The 15,605-nt window shown below is 32.1% G+C and overlaps 1 long non-coding RNA gene across 1 annotated transcript in view; it reads right to left on the bottom strand.

Annotated features, from left to right (window-relative positions):
• LOC117101313 overlaps positions 1-15,605 on the bottom strand; it is a 42,509-nt gene that overhangs the window by 14,184 nt on the left and 12,720 nt on the right. The window contains exon 2 of the long non-coding RNA XR_004444265.1: positions 4,342-4,494. This is a non-coding gene — a long non-coding RNA (uncharacterized LOC117101313). The remainder of the gene's footprint in view (positions 1-4,341; positions 4,495-15,605) is intronic.

The raw sequence follows: 15,605 nt of genomic DNA, 5'->3' as shown, positions 1-15,605 counted from the left end.
ATTGATTGCTCCTATTTCACTGATTAGAAAGAATTATGCTAACATAAAATAGATGATCACTGACAGATTGTAGGAATTTGAATTGTTGGCAGATCCATATGAGCAACAATCTACAGCTCATTCAAGTATAGGATTACTCTATACAATCACTTGGTAGGTTTTTGGGACATTGCATTAAAAATTTAAAAAAGCCTGCTATTGGAAAAATTATACTCACTGTGTACGACAGTCATCGGACAGCATGATTCTTAGAGAATGCAACGCCACGACGTACATGCAATAGATTGTTTTAATTACGATCCGTTCACACTGCCACAAATAATTAGAGGACGTTGTCAGTCGGCGGTCGTGTGACGGTCTTATTACGCAGTGTACGCCCAGATTTACCTCAACATATTAAACTGAAAAAGGTTCGGGAGAAGGCTTTTTAGAAGACTAATATTAAAAAATATAACTATAATTGACTAACTACTGCTATTGGTAGCGCTACATTCTGCTAATACTACAAGAGCTACTGCTACTAATTGTAGTTTCATTGCTACAATACAAGCTCTTTAGCTGATAATATTTGCACTTCTTGTAGTGTTGCTATTGTAGCATAAAAAAAAGGATATTAGGGAAAAGGATTTTTAGAAGACTAAATGAAAAAATATAACTATAATTGACTAACCACTGCTATTGGTAGCGCTACTTTCTGCTAATACTACAAGAGATACTGCTACTAACTGTAGTTTCATTGCTACAATACAAGCTCTTTAGCTGATAATATTTGCACTTCTTGTAGTGTTGCTATTGTAGCATAAAAAAAAAGGATATTAGGGAAAAAGATTCTTAGAAGACTAAATGAAAAAATATAACTATAATTGACTAACCCCTGCTATTGGTAGCGCTACTTTCTGCTAATACTACAAGAGCTACTGCTACTAACTGTAGTTTTATTGCTACAATACAAGCTCTTTAGCTGATAATATTTCCACTTCTTGTAGTGTTGCTATTGTAGCATGAAAAAAAAGGATAGGGAAAAGGATTCTTAGAAGACTAAATGAAAAAATATAACTATGATTGACTAACCACTGCTATTAGTTGCGCTACATTGTGCTATGCTACAAGAGCTACTGCTACTATCTGTAGTGTCATTGCTACAGTACTAGCTCTTTAGCTGATATTTCCACTTCTTATGGTGCTGCTACTATAGCATAAATATTAATAATTATAAATTATTTTAATCTTACAAAGCAGTTCCCCCTAGTATTCTATGTTCATCTTCATAGTTTATATAAATTGTACGTTTCCAAGTACTTCGAGTCATTCAGTCCATTTATTATCGGTCAAGAAAAAAAAATTCTGATACAACGAATGAGTCATCTACTTGTGAGCCTTAGGTATGGTGGAGTTGATCAATTAATTTCATCTGGTTCAAAATGTTCTAGGTAAATGTCCTGTAAGGGTAATGAAAAACCTCTAGGTTTACTCAGAAGAATTATCCTTTTACTTATATAGTAGAATTAATTATAGTTTGAAAAAAAAAAAATGGTCAGAAAAGTTATCCTTTACTTACATAGTGGAGTTAATTATAGTTTTAAAAAAATATTGGCATTTCAAAAGATTAGGAGGCACCACAAACTTAGAGCTGCTGTCTGTCTGTAAATAATATTTATTTATTTATTCAATATTTAACTAGGGTTGCCCAATAAAGTATAAAAAATAATGCAGTATAAAATGCAATTACAAAAATCAAATATCTTTACTGTTGCCTTAATGTTACTTTAAAAAATATTTAAAATTTGTTGAAGATTTGATTGTATCACTAAACTATTAAAAAGATTAGCACCTTGCCATTTGAAAGAATGTTTATAATAGCCTGTCTTAATAATAAGCTTTATTTTAACATGTTAAACTTGTTTTAACTATAAGTTGTTCTAGAACCACCGAGCCCTCACTGGGGCTTCAAATGCTGACAAAGGAAGTGGTAATGCTGGTTTCTCGGCATCACGATAGTTTGTATGATATTTACTTGCTTAGTTTGCCAAATTTTTCATTTTCCGCTATTCAATTTCTCAAGCACCTTGAGCATTCCTTTAAAATGTATATAAATGCTATACAAATCTTATTTATTATTATATTAGAAGCCGGTGTATAAAAAAAAAACAACTAAATAATTAACTAATTAAAATTAACAAAAATGAAAGTATGAAAAATAAACTACTATACAGTATAAATCTACCATTAATTTAAAAACTTAGTACGACTTAAACTAAATGCTCAAAGGTTGTAGCTACACAAAGGTTGTAGCTACAAGTAAATTAATATAAAGAAAAATCGACTTACTGTATGCTAATGAATATTTGAATAAAGGAACTGTTTGATACAATTCAAGTGCCATATTATTACATTATTAACCTGACACCAATGTAACTAATTGCCGTAAGTACATTTTTCCATCTGTAGATATTGCGTTACAAGTATTAGGTACAGGCAATCAATATTCAGAATGCAACATTTCCTATTGTCTTACGCTATTGAAATTCGCTGCGCCGCCTTAGTAAAAGCCACAGCATACAAGATAAATTTCATAGGGGTTAATAGTAAGGGTGAGTCAGCAGCCAGCTTGGCATAAAAGATGAAGAAAGAAAGATATTTATTAATCTTGGTATCTTTATTGCTATCAAATTAAAAATACAAATGCAGCTAAAAGCTTAAATTGGAATATTCTTATTACAAAAATCTTGTGCAAATAAATTGTTATACCTAGATGTTTTTTAGTGGCGAAAGTCGTACGTTGTACATTCGACAGGCGGGCAGTGGTAATGGTATATGGTTGGGGACTTTTATAGCACATAATACGTGGTCCTTATGCACTGTAGGCCTATATATTCTGAACATATGGGTTGGTTCCGTGGGTATGACTTGATTGGCTACGATTTGCTCAATTCTTCATGATTAAATTAAATAATCGCAAATGCCTAGCAAGATACTAGCTCATTTACATATTTTCAATAACATATTTTCTTTTATTGGGGCTGCTTACCCAAACTGAATTATGAAATGTAATTACACATTTAACCATAGATTGGTAGAACATTTGAATCATGAATATTCAATAAATTATATAATAAGTATGGTGTCAACTAGCTAGTATTAATATGCTAGTTAAAGATAATTAATGTAAAAAATTATATACAATTTCTGACAATACAAGTAATGTCAGAAATGCAGTGGTAAGGTCATGATTTATGATTTACAAAGCATGCATCATGGACTTCGACAATTAGCGTTGAATTTAGATACAGGTTTTGATAGCAGATTCATATAATTTTTCATAACATAAAAATATTTAGAAACCACTAAAATGAGATGAAACAGCATTGGTCAGGGACAGGTAAATCAAAGTTATATTGTAACTCGTTGAAAAACCCAAAGTAATACTGTAACTCACTGACAAACCAAAAACCAACTGTGCTTAACAAAAATCAACTGTGTTGTTAACCGACTATGTCTAAAAACTGAGTGTACTTAAAAATTTGCCTTTTTTGCGTTCCATAAAAAAATGAGGACCATTTTATTTTTACATTATGTCTAGGCTTTGAAATAAGCGTAATTATAATACGGACAATTTAGTTGACAAGAATACCAAAATATTATGAAAAACAATGCATAGTTTTATTTCTAAACAGTGTGATGTTAGTATTGGTAGTGATAGCGTTTTTATACAGTGATATCACTTCCAACAAAATTCTGAATGAGCGTTTATCATAGCAAAAGGTGAACGCAATATTTCAGCATCGTTAACTACATGTGTTTCAACATAATGCATGGCGTAGGATGATATGACCTTAGCTATAATGCAAATTGCAGAATGAATCAGTGGGTGGATAGTCATTATGTAGACCATAAAGAGCACAGGTTCAATCCATGAGATTTCATTTAATTTAATGATTTCCTCCTATTCTTTCCATGTCTCAATTACTTTTTTTTTTCATATCATACATACATACCATTACAAATTCTCTTTTCAAGTTGATGGATATAATTACTGTTCTATTATTTTTATTATTCTCTCAAACCACTATGTGTTACTCGGTGCATAAATTAGTACGGTGCATGCTTTATGGTACATTCCACATGGTACATACTGGTTAACAATTGAATAGCTGAAATTTCTACAAAGGAGATTCACCAACAGGAGGGGAGAGTCATGGTCTTCAGTCACTTATTTTTTTAGGCAAAATACATTTTGAATCATCTCAGAATACCATTAAAAAAAATAAATTTAATGCAAGAATGATATAAAAAAAAAAAATTTAATGCAAGAATGATATCAAATATGGATATTTTACATACCTCATCCCATCGATCAAATGTATTTCCTTCCCGCATGAAAGGTGGAATAGGAACTTGCCATTTGAACTCATACAACTTGGCCATCGCTGGGATTTAAAGGACAATTCTGGGTGGGCAAGACACAGGCCCTGATGCACCACTACTGCACTGTACCTGTAATAACAAACATAGATATAAATTTACATATTTATATGAATATTTATAAGTGAAATAACAAATATATTACCACCATTTAAACAAATTAAAAAAATGGCATTCAAAGATGGCATTCTAAAAATAAGCAGTATTCACCAACAAAATGATTGAGCTCTTCCCCAACTAGTTCAGTAGGGGGTTCTGCGCCCCCTGGATCCTATGCCCCCTGGATCGCCTGCTGGCCAGCCCAATAATTGTATATTATACAATAACCAAAGATAAACAAAGAAACCTCCTGTATTATGTAAATGTATGCAATTTATTTTTTGGCCTAAATGTTGAATGAGTTACTGTTAGTTTTATGTACTGTATGTAAAGTAGCCTGAGGCAAGGTACATTAAACTATTTTTAATCCTACGAGTGTGGTATAAAAATTCTACATTTTATATACTGTACATGATTAAAAGAATGTTTTATTGTAATTGTGTTTAAAAACGTGGTAATATAATTGGGTTTTGAAGCACACATAGTCAGTGCACCTGGAATTTTTGCGGGGGCGAGAGTGGCACTTAACGGTCTATGGTTCAAGGGAGGCAGTGCAATGTTTATCTTTATTATTATCCCTATTATTTTTTATCTTGTCTATATACTTGCCCTTATATTGTATTTATCAATATATCTTTATCTTTTCCTTTAATATTGTCCTTATATTTTGTTCATCTAGTCTGCATGTTAAAGTTATTCTTACTGTGCATGTTTAATCAATTCATCTCCTTCTAAATATTTTTATATGTACTGGTATATTATCCTTCACAACAAAGAAAAATCATCAAAAATTATTCTTGTAATATAATATCCTTTACTGTATTAGTTACATTTTCATTATTCTATCCATTACCCCATAGTCCATCAATTTCGCTATCTTTTTTCCTAATTAAAAAACAAGTTGATTTTCAGGGGAAAATTTATCTTTTTTCCTACCGGAAAATAATGAAAAACTTTACATGAATTATCAAATTTCTTACAATAACACATTTCTCAATTTAAACATAATTTTTTGGTAGATTTATCAGGGAAATGAAAATGAGACATGGAACAGTATTCCCACATCTGCAGCTCTGCTTGAACTATAAGTTCAAGAGAAAATAACATTCTGATTATAATTACACAATGACGTTGAAAAATTTCCTTCCTCCATGGTTGAAGAGTGTATTATTGACTGTTTGCGTTATCTTATCCTTAAACCAAGGAAACGGACTGTAACGAGCACCTGTACAGTGGATTTAGTCTCAATGGTAGATTTCATGCATCAGCAACTTCATTATTAATGTATTCATTGAGTATATACATCATACAAAGTAATCTAAAAAACTTGACAAAAGCATCCTTATTGTCATCTTCCTGCTAATCACCAGCTGTTTTTTACTGCAAGAGTCAAAATTTCTACTGCCACAAACATGATCTTTTATGATTTAGATTCAAAACGTCGTCAAAATCACCTAGTACGTCTTCGCCCTACATGTGCAACAACCTTGAATTACTTCTGGTCTAATTAAACATCACTCTACTCAAAGAAAATGCTGATAATTGTTTGTTTATTATTCAAGTCCTAAAAATGTCACCCATGATTAAACAAATTTAGGAAAAGGTTTTTGGATTCTCTGCAGAAGACTAGCCCATTATCTTTACCTTTTGACCGCAAACAATCGTAAATATCAATTGGAGTGAAATTGAAATTGTGTCAATCTTCCATCAACATATAATCCTTGATGTATATCACTTAAAATAATGAAAATATGGTAGCAATAACAACCATTAAAATATTAGAAAAGGTTAAATAATCAAAGGTAATGTACTGTATATTCTGACAACTGATTACCGAAAAGTTTAAATTATATAGTTTATATTGCAAGAAGAAATAAAATCGTGTGTCTATTAATAAACTTGTATCACAAAGCAGTATTCACTGTCATAAAGAAAAATCGTTATCTATTTATTAACACATTATTTTGAAATGTTGAAAATTTTATCAGCCATACAGGTATATTTTTAACAAGGCCATTTTGAAGTAAAAAACGCCAAATGACAAAAATACAGTTATTTCTAATCAAACAGGGGGGGGGGGGGGGTTTACTAAGCGTTTATGATTTTGGTTGCCGTAAGGTCAAGCACAAACTGAGTTGGCGCACTGTATACCTATTGGCATAAAGTGCTGTCTGACAATCTAGCCTAAGCGGGTCGTTGTTGAAATTGAATTGGCCATCAAACATGAATATTTTTCACTAAGCAACGTTCTCTAATAAGTGCATTGCAACACTGGCCCCCTTGATTTGTTATTTACGGTAAGAGTACTGGTGAAGTTAGAAAATGATGTGATACGCCACCACCGACCATCAACCAATGAATCCATCTCCGCTCTCTGTGTGCGACTGATAATGCGAAGACATCTGCTGATTGTCGGTAACAGTGTAAGCTGATCACCATAAAAATGTATCTGTTGCACGTGCCTCGTTACATTCTCCATTGCACCGACCAATGAAAAGCAGACCAGTGTGCGCCTAGCTTTAGATGGAAAGCAACGTATAAATATCAACAATTATTTTATTATTATCTGCGCTATTTGTTTAGCTATATTTCCTCCTAATATCTGTATTTTCTCGTAGCTTTTTGCATAGATTCATAGTTCTGTTTCAGAAATCCTTGTCAAACTCATTTGTTACAGTCCATCAAGATCAAATTAACCTAGTTCTATTTTAAATCGCTCACTGACAAGCTCCAACAATTTCTAATTTTACTCTCAATTCTGTTCTAATAAAAAAAAAAATTGGGCAGGAAAAAAAAAAATCAATGTATGAATTGCTTAAGTATAATAATAATTGTAGACTTACAATGCATTATGATAAGACCTCTACTATATGATAAGACCTCTACTGTATGCATTTCACATGATCTTTAATACAGCGGTTATTGGATTAAACACCTATTGAACACCAACCCAGATGGGGGGGGGGGGTGTGGAGTATTCCATAACGTTGTAGTAGCTGATTAATGCTTTTGACATTTTAACCCTACCTTATTCACACAATTCTTTTTCCCCCTTTTAAATGTGTAATCACATTTTTTTTTTTACACTTCTATGACGTATTGTTTTGATGCCTCTTTTGTCTGTATTTTAAAGTTTTAATATTTATTAGAATTTTTACCACCTTTATATTGTCTTTATTCCCCCAATCTTTTTTATTATCAAATTTGTATGTTGTTATTTTATTATGGAATCCCTTTTACTGTTATCGGTCCCTCTCCAGGCAAATGTTTATCACGTTTTTTTGACTTTTTTTACAAATTGTTTTAATGCCTTTTGTCTGTATTTTAATGTTTTTTTATACATTCAAATTTTTACCATACTGTATCAAATCGATGTACTTTCATGTTTATAATTTGTTTTATGTAGGACCCCATTGGGAATAAGGTTTACTTTTTAAAGAAAACTTTCTAGGGCCATCCTTGCATTATCTTGTTTTTATTTGTTTGTCCTGCCTTGTGTGGATTTTATCTGTTTTGTAAAATATTTTGATGATGTGATATAAACAGATCTGAAAATTTAAGGTACCCATTTATACATGGATGGAGAGGACGAATCCAGGTAAAGTGCCTTGCTCAAGGACACAAGCAAAATACACAGTGAAGGATTGAAACCCTGACCTCAAGGTTGGGAAACCAAACTGGTTAGCTTTTAATATGTTAATCTTGCTAATTAACATTGACGTACAAAATTTCGTCCCTATATTTTTTTTTGCAAACTGTAGGCACTTTAAATTGGCTAGTAATCAATTTATAGATATTAATAGTAAAAGTCTGTGAGTCAGTAAAAAGTGAATTATGTTGCTAAGTTTGATTGGACGTTATCTGACAAATAATAAGAATTATAGCATTCTGGAATAGTTTAATATATTTTTAAAAAATTTTAAATGAACAATTTAATGATTATTTTCCCAGATTTACATCATGCACTATCATTTAATTTTTTATTTTTTTCATTTCATCTTTTATTTCGGAAAATAAATACAGTATATTCCTATACAATATTCTCCATAGCTCAAAATTAATTAATTACATAGACCTATAATACAGAACCACAGTACATGATGTTAATGTCCCATTGTATTACCCATTTTTATTGTTCTTTATTTCGGTGTTGGAAAAAGGGCAGCTAGGCCATACATTAATCATTAATTAATCATTAACCATTAATAAGCAATACTGGTGATGACCAGGTACGTAAAGAACTAATTGTTAAATATTTTCACCATCTCACACTTTCATTGTTAATCGTAATTGTAAACATCTGTCTAACGTTCTAACCAGAAAAACAATCTTGTGACAGTACCAACGTCGCCTTCATATTTTGTTTGGGTCATTACGAAGCAGTACTTCAACACTAATGATAAATCATGCATAGTGGACATTCATTACTATTTAGCCAGGATATGGAAAAGCAAACAAATTACAATGCAGTACAACAAATCATGTAAAGACAATTAATGGTTCTCTCCAGAGACCTTTTTAAATACAATTAAATTGTTGATCAATTTATCAGTGATTAAGTTGAGTGGTTGACTGTTTAATTAATAGAATTTTTAAACACTTTTGAAAACTTTTAAAACATTTTTATGCTTCATGGGAGGTGCTTATTTGAGGGAGGTGTGTATTTTTTTGGGCATAAAATGGATACGTAACTTAAATAAATGGCAACAAAATTAATTGATAGAATTTTAAACATTTTTGAAAACTTTAAAACATATTTATGCTCCATGTAATATTGGTAAAAATGAATATCTTATGTACAGTATGATAAATACTTTCCATTTTATTAAATAATGTGCCAACTGACATTTACAATGTGTCAGCTTTCCAATTCAATACTGACTGAAAAGTGATTGTAAATATTAAGTGTAATAAATACTAATAAAAATATAACAAATATTATCATTACTCCCTTAATACAATTACCGGTACTGCATTTATTTGAATAAATGCCCTGGAGCGTTTATTCAAGAAAAGCATTTATTCGAGGGAGGCGTGTAATTTTTTTTTGGTGTAAAATGACACCTCAAATAAAAGCCACTTAATTTCACTGTAAATGTGGATCTACAACATAATTTAATTACCGTCAAAATGTGTACTGCGTGATCTTATTTGATCCCAACCAGGTTAGAAAAAATGCAATTCTACTGGAGTAAAACATGAATAAAATGTGTTGAGAATGATGTTGCTTTCATTAGTTTTATTTACAGTCATTTAAAGGGGGGAGTGGGGGATGTTTATTTGTGGGAGGCGTTCATTCCAAATGAGGCTCATAAAAGGCGTTAATTCAAAGTGGGGCGTTAATGAAACAAATATGGTGCATGTTTTCTGATTGATACTGCTTAAATATTTTAACACTTATGCTCTTTGAATTTTGAATTAAATGTCTGATTTGCAATAGACCATTCCAGTTTTTGCTTATTCTCTATTAATACATTGTTTTTGTATTTTTAGTCCAATAGCAAAAAAAAAAAAATGTGCATCTTCCATGCTATTTTCTGCAACATACTACATAATTATTTTCATTTAGTTAACACTTTGGGCCTTAATATATGGTATTAATGAGTTACTTCAAGTTTTTCAATTCAAACGAAGTCAAATACACTGCTTTGAAAACACATTCTTACAATCTAGGGTGCCATTTCTGGGCCTGTAAAGGTGCCTATTCTTAAAATTCTCTCACTTAAGCCCCTACCATGGTGGGGTTGAGGTGCATGTGGACCCTTGTCAGGGATCTAATAGACCCCTCCTTGGGAAATATTCGGTGCCAACACTAGCCTTAATTTTGTTAAATACAGTATTAAGAAATATCTAAGTTTGCTTGAACGGTTAGCCCCCTGAAAATTACACAGAATGCAATTTATCCATGCTCGATTGTGCCTAAAGTGAAATGAATTTTTCAGTGTTTTTTCGCCCTCATAAAAAATGTAGGCCTTAGAAATATAATATTAAAAGAGAATATTATTCATGAGAATTATTGATATGGCAATTTATAAATGAATCACTAGCAGCACTAGTATAAACAGCGAAACAGTATCTAATAAAATATGAATTGAATAATGCCACAAATACTTTTTTGGTTTCTAATAATTCTAGTATACGTATTTCATCAAAGTTTGATAAATGTCATTGCACATGATCAAGTTTCAAAACAAGCGTTGACGCTTAGGATGATTCTGAGATTCACTTGAGAATTACGGTAAAGAGTTTTAAAAAAATCTTGAGATCTGATCAATAACACTACAAACATTCTCAACAATATTTATGACAACAGACGATGAGAGTTCCAACCAGTAATTACCTCAATTAATTTAGCACAATCATATCCATACAACTTATCAACAGGTGATTTAAGACCACAGGTAAAAATGGAACAAAGCAATATTGATGGTAATTCAAGTTAAGAAGTAGGACAACACATTCATCTTTGGGAATTTAGTGTAAAGCATTCACATGCTCAAATTAATGAAAGAATAGATGAATGATAAAGAGAATAAATGAATAATGAGTGAATAACAAATATGTTGCAGGAATGAATAAAACTGTGGTGAACGTAATACTCAGAATACACAGGGAAAGAATTAATAGATAAATTAATATTTAAATATTTTGTTTATGAATAAATGAGTAAATGGTATAAAAATGAATGAATTAATGAAATGGGTGAATGTATGAATGAGAATATACTAAATGAATTTAAATATTTCATGAATATTAATTTAAAATATGGTAGTAAATGGAATTAATGACAAAAACAATAAATGGATAATGAATGAATGAATAAATAATAAATAAATAAGAAAATGAATGAATGAATGAATGAAGAAATGAAATAAGGGAATCAATGGATGAGCATTAATAAATGAATGTAGATATTACATGGCTAAATGAATATAAATGACTGAAATTAAAAAGTGAACAATGAATGGATAATGAATGAATGAATAATAAATGAATAAATAAGGAAATAAATAAATGAATGAATGAATGATTAAAAATTAAAATACCAAAAAAACAAAAAATCATTTTTGAAATTAACTTTTTTTTAAAAGTAACATAAAATTATCAACTTGAGAACAGAAATTAGCGTATTTAAAAAATGTCATTTTACAGTGAAAAATGATAGAAACACTTCCAGTCACTAGAAGTGTTTTATTGTTTTTATTATGTTAATAATTTGTGTTACTGCAAAATAATAAGTTAATTTTAGGATTATTTGGTATGAATTTCTTTTTTTTACTTTTTCAATAAAGGAAAGTTATGGCAATTTTAATGTATTCAATCAAATAATATTTTCAATAATATTATTTTACTGCAGGAGTATCCTTGTTCATCCTTTACTAGACCGTCATTAGGAATGAGATTTTACAATGTTTTGATAACTTTAATAGCAATATATTCCTTCTTTCACCTACGGTACTTTACATTCTTAATACTTATTGATAATATTATCAAGAGATTAAAATTCCTTTTAATTAACTACCAAACTCTAATTGAGCTTCGGATGTTTATAACTGGACATAACCTTTTCTTGATAGCTATTAACTGTAATTGACTTTTGATTAAAGGTAAAGAAAATGGTAAAAAGAGGGGAAGTCCCATTTTAGTGATTTGAAGTCACTGATGCTGACTATCCAGACATAGTTCATGAAAATAACCTAGCAAAAATCCTTACAAATCTAAAATATGAGCTGAGTAGTTGACTGAGAGGTAGGCCTATTGTTCCTTCTTTTCGGCAACTTGGCTCCTCATACAAGCCTCACATTAGGGACTTTTCGATTGAGTGAACGGCGAGCACGTTCACGTCGACTGACAACATGTTCACTGCTCATGGCGATCCACCACTGAAATCAATTTTGATTTTACTCGACGAGGAGTCAACATGATGACTTTTTGAGCAAGGATCATGCCTTACCATCATGGCGAATCTTCATAGAGTCTGAGATGCGATCCTCTTCAGATATTTCAGCAATGTGCTTGACGATGAAAAGATTGTGCTTTTGTAAAATGCTAATCGACCTGTAAACTTGTTCGATGTCAGAGATGAAATTACTTGTAAATTGCATAGAATTAGGCCTCTGCTTAGGCCTAGTAAGATCCTTTCAGCGTGTCCGGTATCGCCCCTCTTGAAAAAATGACGTCATACAGTCAACAGGGCGAGTAGACCGGGGTGAACCTGCTCTCAAATCTGGTGGTGAGCGAAGGGTTGACGATCGCGCATGCGCAGTGCTTGAAAATGACATCATGTCAAGACGTGGACTATGTTGACGTGAAAATCGAATAGTGCCTATTAAGAAGAGTTGGGCGAGTTAAGGACAATGTTTGCATCCATATGTTTTATAGTTAAGTTGGGTGGTGTTGCACTGCAGCTGCCTCGGGTTCCAAGGGCCTAGCCCAAATTTCCAATCGAGAATAATTTTTTTTTAATGTTATTATACTGTATGTCATATTTGTTATATGATATATCATCATTATTTAAATATTTTCTTTAAAATTTGGTTATCATTAACCATGTGTGACTCACTGTGTATGATGGAATTATGCTCTATCAAAATAGCTTTTGTAGAGGCTATAGAAGCGGCCTTGTTTCTGTATACCGATTGAAGTATACTAGCTTTTGTAAGCTAGTGCATGGAAGTAGCATTGATTTTAGTCATATTATGAGGAAAATCCTGTTTCTGACAAGAATTGAATTGGGCACATATTGCTGTATGACTGTCGGCAAAAAAAAATCCATGCATCTCTGCTTTCTGACAGCCTTGATGAAGCTACACCATCTGCTGATTGTTGGTGGCATTATGAGCAGATCGTAATTAAAGATAATCTGTTGTGATCACCTTTTCACGTTCAGTTCTTTATGAAATCGTATCTGCCGATGACTATCGGTGCCAATGTGTGCCAAGCATTAGAACAACAATGAAGTTGGTTCTCTTTCCGGGCTTTATTATATAATCTTACTTTTAATTAAAGGATGCTAGTATAAACTAGCTAATAAAGACCAATTCCAAATCGATACAACACATTCCAAGAATCGGTCAATAGAGTGGATTTGATAATAATGACAGCTGAACCTTATTTATGTTATTATTACCATAGTTTCAATTCCCCTTAATATTTAATTAATCGGTTTCTAGGAAAACGATATATTCTGATAAATTATCATGGGAAAAAGTATGACATCAGAAGGTACTGCATATGAATATTGGTTACATCATTTTGCTTAAATCATCCCAGGAATGCCTGAAGGTTGTCCAATAGATTTTTATAAATAATCTCTGAATATTGAATATCTTTGAATATTAATTATGAAGACAGGCAACTAGACAATTATGAACATTGACCAACAAGGCATTCTTTCATATTTTTCCAATATTTATTCAATACTTTTTAAAAGTATGACATCAGTAGGTATATGAATATTTGCTTAAATCCTACCAGGAATGCTTGAAGGTTGGTTGTCCAATAGATTTTTATAAATAATCTCTGAATATTGAATATCTTTGAATATTGATTATAAAGACAGGCCACTAGACAATTATGAAAACTGACCAACAAGGCATTCTTTTGTATTTTTCCAACATTTATTCAATACTTTGAATACTATGCACCCTACAAGGCCAACAAGAGAATTCTGAAAAACTTCTAAGCGGAGTTTTGGCAATGTGAGAGGAGTATTCCTAAGACATGGTACCAATGTAATCAGATTGTAAAATGTAACTGTTTTGACTTACAATTAGCAACACCGCAGTACAAGACTCCTAAGCCCTAATAGGCAGAAAATCGACACCGCACAGATCACAACAAGTGTACCGTAGCATCACCTACAGTAGTTTTTATTTCAAACTGACAGGATACTTTCCATTATTAACTTGCATGTTTTTGTGTGTTCTAGCTTCTTTTTTGGAGGAAGCTAAACACTACTACTTGTTTTTCAACACTGCCAGGCCCTGCCATCCATATCACTCTCATCAGACTCCCTTTTCAAAATCGTTCTTTACTAGACTACTGTTGTTACGAAATCAGTACACCATGAAGCACTCTACAGTTCAGAGTGAAGAGTGCAACTCTGACATCAATTTGGCAAATGAAATCAGTAGACCCTGGAGGGCGAATTACTATATTGTACAGTTCAAAGCGCTGTTTTCACGAGAAATTTAAGTGTTCTTGTTCTTATCTAAATCATAGGATTACCATTTTTATTTGGAAATGTGCGATTCATTTCAGCTGGTCGAAATGCGTAAAAAGCGGAGATTACTGACCCAAAATCGGAGTGCGGAGTTTGCTTAAATAAACAGAGTAACTCTGCCAAAATCGGACTGGTTGGCATGTCTGACTATGGCATAGAATCAGCCAATAAGACAGCATCATTTCATCAGGCAATTTTTTTTAGGTCTGATAAAAAAATAACAATTGGAAGAAACCTCCCAATATAGCATTATAAAGATTGACCAACAGTTCATCCCATCACCTGCAGTTGATTAAAACCAGGGTCAGGGGCCCTGTGGCTTTATTGATCTGGGGCCTCTGTATCAGATGCTGTTGCTGTGAGAGCGTGAAGGTTCAGTTTTAAGGGTCCTAGGTAAAAAAAACCCATTATTGGGATTTTTTAGGTCCCACACTTGTTTTCCGAGACAGATTGTGTTTCAACAAATATAGCGCTATCAAATGATATACAGGAAGTTTTTTTTCAAGAAAAATATATCAATGTATCGTTAAGAAGTTAACACGGCCTTAGGTTCGTTAGTTGCTAGGATTGGGTTTAGATTACTGTTAGCTTGTGTTATTTGGATGGACAATATTTATGTCCTCTATGAGTCAGGCTTCTATAGGTCAGGACTCCTTCACAGATCTATGTTTCCATTGAAGACCCTACAGAGACATTCTGAGGAGGACAGAAAATTTGAAGCAAAACATTGTTATGCATATAAATAGTGCTGCGCACAAGTGGTCAAACAATATAGGTAAGTAACTGGAGAGACAGTCAAAAAAATTATTAACTAAATCGGATGAAGGAAAACGTGTGAAATAGTGATGAAGATGTTGAA

The sequence above is a fragment of the Anneissia japonica genome, unplaced genomic scaffold, assembly GCF_011630105.1.
Source record: "Anneissia japonica isolate Jap-2015-1 unplaced genomic scaffold, ASM1163010v1 scaffold3709_len703521_cov189, whole genome shotgun sequence".
In the NCBI taxonomy this organism is placed as follows: domain Eukaryota; kingdom Metazoa; phylum Echinodermata; class Crinoidea; order Comatulida; family Comatulidae; genus Anneissia; species Anneissia japonica.
This window is presented reverse-complemented; position numbering and strand designations above follow the sequence as displayed.